At 44.5% G+C, this 7,099-nt stretch overlaps 1 non-coding gene across 1 annotated transcript; it reads right to left on the reverse strand.

The window, feature by feature from the left end:
- Window positions 1–1,701: 1,701 nt before the first annotated feature.
- On the reverse strand, window positions 1,702–1,774 carry TRNAR-UCU (transfer RNA arginine (anticodon UCU)). The gene has a single exon. It is a non-coding gene; the product is annotated as a tRNA-Arg (tRNA).
- Window positions 1,775–7,099: the final 5,325 nt, after the last annotated feature.

The raw sequence follows: 7,099 nt of genomic DNA on the forward strand, positions 1-7,099 counted from the left end.
AGGCCCGGGTTCGATTCCCGGCTCTGCCACGAAATTTGAAAAGTGGTACGACGGCTGGAACGGGTTCCACTGAGCCTCGGGAGGTCAGCTGAGTAAAGGTGGGTTCGATTTCCACCTCAGCCATCCTGGAAGAGGTTTTCTGTGGTTTCCCACTTCTCCCGCTTCCTTCCCTTCTCCTTGTCTATCCCTCCCAATCTCCACATCCCCACCAAGGCCCGTGTTCAGCTTAGCAGATGAGGCCGCCTGGGCGAGGTACTGGTCTTCTCCCCACTTGTATCCCCCGACCCAATGAAGAAGAAGAAGAAGTTGTTCAAACACTCGAAGCAATTCCGTCTGTTGTACTCACAAGAGGGCACCACCGATTTCACTCAATGTTATAGAACATGCAAGACTTGGCTAGAAATGAAAATACCCGAAGTGGGAACTCTAGATGGCCAAGCGTGTAGAACATAAAAATGTTGCCGCGACTCTCGCCACTTCCCGCTGAGCAGTAGGTAGCGTAGCGGTAAGAGCGCGGTGTGGTGATTGAATGATCGTGGGTTCCGCTCCCCGTGCGGTGAATATTTTTTTCAATTTTTATATTATTCATTTATTTTATTTTGTTTTATTTTATTTCATTTATTTATATGCAAAAGGCATATAGGACGTCATTTTTTAATGAGCGCACAAGTGTAGAAACTTTCCCGACGTGTTCAAACAGAAATTCTTATTTTTTTCTCCTTTACTGGCTATCTCCCCTTCTTGGGGAACGTTGCTATAAATGAGAATAGTCGTTTCGTTTCCACCTGACAAGTGAAGGTTGCTCCTGGCGGCTGTACACAGACAATAGATTCCTGGCGCAGGTAGAAAAAAAGTCTGACAATGAAATCCCAATTTTTTACCATTTCTATGCCTTTTGCGTATAAATAAATCGTATCGTAATCTGTTTACCCTCCATGGTCGGACTCAGCCAGGGATCCTACCTCTACCGCCTCAAGGGCAGTGTCCTGGAGCTTCAGACTCTGGGTCGGGAGGATGACCAGTACCTCACCCAGGCGGCCTCACCTGCTATGCTGAACAGGGGCCTTGTGGGGGGGGGGGATGGGAAGATTGGAAGGGATAGACAAGGAGGAGGGAAAGAAGCGGGAGAAGTGGGAAACCACAGAAAACCACTTCCAGGATGGCTGAGGTGGAAATCGAACCCACCTTTACTCAGCTGACCTCCCGAGGCTCAGTGGAACCCGTTCCAGCCGTCGTACCACTTTTCAAATTTCTTGGCAGAGCCGGGAATCGAACCCGGACCTCTGGGGGTAGCAGCTAATCACATTAACCACTACACTACAGAGGAGGACGTATAAATAAATAAAATGGATTATTCGCCTCTTTGCTTAATTAGAAAATTAATAATATAAAAGTTGACAGAAAAAACAGTCTCCACAGGGGGGATCGAACCCACGAGCATCGAATTACCAGTCTTAGCGGTACGCCAAATACTGCTCGGTGGGCGCCCTAACGTAAGTGGCTTATACGGCAACATTTTTATTTTCTACACGCTTGGCCATCTAGAGTTCCCACTTCGGGTACTTTCATTTCTAGCCAAGTCTTGCATGTTCTATAACATTGAGCGAAGTCGGTGGTGCCCCTTTGTCAGTGATGCTTTTTATGTAAGATTATTATTGCCATATCACTTAACAGGAAATTTAGTACATTTCAAAAACGTTCCATCCCTTGTGGGAATCGAACCCACGACCTTTGGATTAGAAGTCCAACGCGCTATCCTCTGCGCCAAAGGGACACCGTGCAACGTCTTTGCTCGAGTGTAGTAATCATATCTAATCTCTTTATATTCTTAGTGCTGTTACATAACGGCTCCATACTGCAACCGTACCACCCACGCCATTGCCCCATAGAACCACATGGCAGCATTATTGTCCCCATAATTTCGGGCTACCGCCATGTAGCACCATACGCCAAGGCATTCGATGGTATGGGACCTTCTTAGTCTAGTGTCAAATGCCACGTCATCTAGGAAAACGAAGAAAAATTAACTTCAAAGTGATGTTCGATCGTGCAAGTATCAACTGCACTCCTCCATTCCAACGGCCTCCCAGGGCCATGGTGCGTTCGCGACAAAATATCAAAATATAACACTTAACTAACTTAAAGGCATAAATGAACGGAGGGAAACTTAGGATACAATGTTTTTACGGCAAAATGACAAGCAAAGTTTAAAAACCTATTTATTATTCCTTGATAAAATCACGATTAATTGAAACTAACCCTGAATAATTCTACTATAATGAAAATAAAATATACACTGACTAACAGAGCAAATGCAACACCAAGAAGGAGTGGTTCGAAAGGGATGAAAGTTGGGAAAAAAACAGAGACGGCACGGACGAATAATTGATGTTTATTTCAAACCGATATGCAGGTTACACAATGCGCACGGCATCGACTCAGTAGGATGTAGGACCACCGCGAGCGGCGATGCACGCAGAAACACGTCGAGGTACAGAGTCAATAAGAGTGCGGATGGTGTCCTGAGGGATGGTTCTCCATTCTCTGTCAACCATTTGCCACAGTTGGTCGTCCGTACGAGGCTGGGGCAGAGTTTGCAAACGGCGTCCAATGAGATCCCGCACGTGTTCGATTGGTGAGAGATCCGGAGAGTACGCTGGCCACGGAAGCATCTGTACACCTCGTAGAGCCTGTTGGGAGATGCGAGCAGTGTGTGGGCGGGCATTATCCTGCTGAAACAGAGCATTGGGCAGCCCCGGAAGGTACGGGAGTGCCACCGGCCGCAACACATGCTGCACGTAGCGGTGGGCATTTAACGTGCCTTGAATACGCACTAGAGGTGACGTGGAATCATACGCAATAGCGCCCCAAACCATGATGCCGCGTTGTCTAGCGGTAGGGCGCTCCACAGTTACTGCCGGATTTGACCTTTCTCCACGCCGACGCCACACTCGTCTGCGGTGACTATCACTGACAGAACAGAAGCGTGACTCATCGGAGAACACGACGTTCCGCCATTCCCTCATCCAAGTCGCTCTAGCCCGGCACCATGCCAGGCGTGCACGTCTATACTGTGGACTCAATGGTAGTCTTCTGAGCGGACGCCGGGAGTGCAGGCCTCCTTCAACCAATCGACGGGAAATTGTTCTGGTCGATATTGGAACAGCCAGGGTGTCTTGCACATGCTGAAGAATGGCGGTTGACGTGGCGTGCGGGGCGTGCGGGGCTGCCACCGCTTGGCGGCGGATGCGCCGATCCTCGCGTGCTGACGTCACTCGGGCTGCGCCTGGACCCCTCGCACGTGCCACATGTCCCTGCGCCAACCATCTTCGCCACAGGCGCTGCACCGTGGACACATCCCTATGGGTATCGGCTGCGATTTGACGAAGCGACCAACCTGCCCTTCTCAGCCCGATCACCATACCCCTCGTAAAGTCGTCTGTCTGCTGGAAATGCCTCCGTTGACGGCGGCCTGGCATTCTTAGCTATACACGTGTCCTGTGGCACACGACAACACGTTCTACAATGACTGTCGGCTGAGAAATCACGGTACGAAGTGGGCCATTCGCCAACGCCGTGTCCCATTTATCGTTCGCTACGTGCGCAGCACAGCGGCGCATTTCACATCATGAGCATACCTCAGTGACGTCAGTCTACCCTGCAATTGGCATAAAGTTCTGACCACTCCTTCTTGGTGTTGCATTTGCTCTGTCAGTCAGTGTACAATGTCCGATGGACTAAATACAAATTTGGAGATGTCACTCAGTTCATAACGAAATTTTAATAATTCATATTTGTTAATATTTATCGATTAAATGTCGAAGTTGTTTGTTCCATTCCGTTTTTGACATGACAATAAGTATTACATTAAATAATCGGTACAAAATCCTTTTTAAGAACAGAAATATCCCGGTAAATGCGACGGTTCTCGTTACACGCCTTCTTCACTATTAGAAGAAACAATTATCTATGCGAAGAATTGGAGACAACTTGGAGTAGTCGCCTAATTAATTATACTACTAAATAAATAAACAAAAGAATAAGCGAACACTAGTGGGTAAAATCATAATCATCAAATAGAATTTGACTGATGTCGGGTCCAGAAATCGAACCCACAGCACCATGAATCCGATGACAAATAACGAGACAGAACCCGTTTTGGAATCCCAACAAAACAAAATTGAACACAACTCAAGGAGCATATTAAACAACATTATGTACATATATTTTTAAAACAAACTATAAACAATATACGCATGCAACTGGCTGTATAACGTAAAAGAAATATTGTGTGACAAAGAAAATCCATGGTCTGCCTTGGAGTTCGAACCGATGATCACCAGGATGCTATCGACAAACGGGTCTCTAAAAACTACCTACCTCAATTATTCATAAGGTCAACAAATCAATAATAATACTGGCGTTCCAGTTACTTAATTTCTTTATAGAAATAAACATGAACGAGTTAAAAGAATCCTTTAAATGTAATCGGGCTTATGCGAAACTCCCAGCATTCAGTCTTAGTGGACAGGCTTGAGCAGTGACCCTACTCATAAGGAAAGTGCTAACGCACCCTTTCTAAAATCATAAATCATACAACGCCTAACCACGCCAAATAATGGTCGGCCGCAGAATACTTCTTGTCAGCAACTCAAGGCGAGTCCAATCGTCTCCATGGTAAATAATATCATCTCAACTGATATCCTCATATCATACTCCAAAGCTTCACTGCCCTGTTACAATTCTTTAATTCAATATCAAGCCACGGTTCATCTTTTCAATTTCACAACCATGGACTTAGAATGTCACGTTCACATCCATCCGACTCCATAGAATATCTCAGCCTGTGTTTTCCTACAGTTTGAACTCAGACAAAAATCGAATATGGATGTCAACGTATCCATAATGTTATTCTCATATTACATACAGTAAAAGCAAATACTTGACATAAAAGGAAAACATTTATCTAAAATGTGAGGGCGTTTGTTCGTTGTCCAGGCTTGACACAAGTTGCGCATATAATTAATACAGCCATCTACATGTTCTTATCATACAAAATTACATTAAAACAAGAGTGCCTTCCTATCTTCATGATTATTATGCCGATAGTGCATTTTGAAGACACTGTCACCACGCATGACCAATATAGGCTTGTTATTCCATAACATAAAATATACATATCACGGTTTGAAATAATCAATAATACAAATCTACATTTTTCCCACCTAATCTAAAGCACTCTCAGACTTACTGATATTTTTCCATTAAATCACGTACATGCATTACATTAAAATTATATTTTCAGGCCCGAAATTTTAACCCATAAAATAGAATTTCAATTCCCATCTAGATGAATATATAAACAATATGAAGACCACTCACAAGTTCTCTCTCTCTAATTCAAGAATACATGAAATTTACATTACTAACCTAATTTGTGTGATCTACACATTTCATAACCGTGCATTTATTTAGATAAAAATTTATATTTTCTGTACTTATCATCATGTCGTGAAATCCATGGTTCGGGCCCAGGAAAAGGCCCTTATCGTCGCTTAGCCTCTCATGGCGCTGACGTGGATCACAGGTTCGAATTCACTTCTATTCCTGCTGAGTACGTTCATAATCCCAGGGTCCCCTTCTTCACTGTAACAACTCTAATGACGTTGAAATAAGTTGCGTCACTCAAAACACAATTTTTCAAAACTGTAACACAGTTCTCGCGGTCACTTAAATACTTTCAATACTATCACTTGGACAAGGTTTCTCACTCCACGTATTTGCAAAATGTATATTATCACTCCCAAATACAGGTAAGATCAGAACACCAGCGGACCGTGGGTCTGCCTTCAATCTTTCGCGTCAAGTGGATATTGTGTCATCATGGCTGCCGCTTTTATAACATTACCCCTACACACACAATAGACGGCGGTCAGTCCCCACCACATTTTTTTAAAATTAGTGGTTCTACGTGTTGTGTGACATCGGTAATGCGCTCAAATGTGTGACTCAGACTCCTAAGTACTCTTGTTATGTGCGGAACACGCATCGATCGGCGGTTTTTTTAAAATTTATTATCAAAACGATGCTTTTACGGGGATCCCCCGTGCGGAGTCTGTTTACTTAGTTGGCGTGGGTACGCTACTAGTGGTTATATAATCAGATGGTAGCGTATTTTTCCACATGTTAACATTTTATAAACAGCTCGGATTTTGCCAGAGGTCTATTATGAAAACATATGACATGCCGAAGTTTCCCGTACTAATTGTTATGAATATCTCGAAATCTTGCCATACAAATCAAGCTTGCACGTTGCCATTGCCGTGTTTCGGCCATTTTTAATGGGCGGAGTTATTAGTATTGATTTTCTTTCCTTGTCATTTTTCATAGTTCGCTCTCTATCTGGGGATTCCTCCAGCTATGACGGACTCGTGTTTACCAAGTTAGAGGCGTTGTGCAAACAGATGCAACCTAATGCAACTTTCTGTAATACGTACAAGGGAGCTTAACAAAAGTTTTCACCGCCTAAAATAATTATGTACATGACCGATACGGTCACATCACACTATAACGGAGCTTTCGTGTCCACCGTCAGGAAAGTAGGAAACGATGTGTCAGAAGTGTTTGGATCGGTCTGATTGAACCTAGTACTTTTGCTCGTACAGACCGGGGGGCTTGTGCCGTTTAATGTTACAAGGTTTGAAACCAGTCGATCCATATCAGGACTTTCCTTCCTAGGACGGGGCCACACTTCTGCTTCTTGGGCTTAGCTCCAAATAAATCGCACTCTTTTCTTTATCAGTTTACCCTCCATGGTTGGTTTTCCCTCGGCCCCAGCGAGGGATCCCACATCTACCGCCTCAATGGCAGAGAGCGTGGACGGGGTGGAGTTAATACAACTGGAGTGGAGGACCAGTACCTCGCCCAGGCGGCCTCACCTGCTATGTCTTGTGTAAGGATCAGTCAATCAGTCACTATTGATCTGCATTTAGAGCAGTCGCCCAGGTGGCAGATTCCCTATCTGTTGATTTCCTAGCCTTTCCTTAAATGATCGCAAAGAAATTGGACATTTATTGAACATCTCCTTGGTAAGTTATTC

This window comes from Anabrus simplex, chromosome 1 (genome assembly GCF_040414725.1).
Source record: "Anabrus simplex isolate iqAnaSimp1 chromosome 1, ASM4041472v1, whole genome shotgun sequence".
Classification (NCBI taxonomy): Eukaryota; Metazoa; Arthropoda; class Insecta; order Orthoptera; family Tettigoniidae; genus Anabrus; species Anabrus simplex.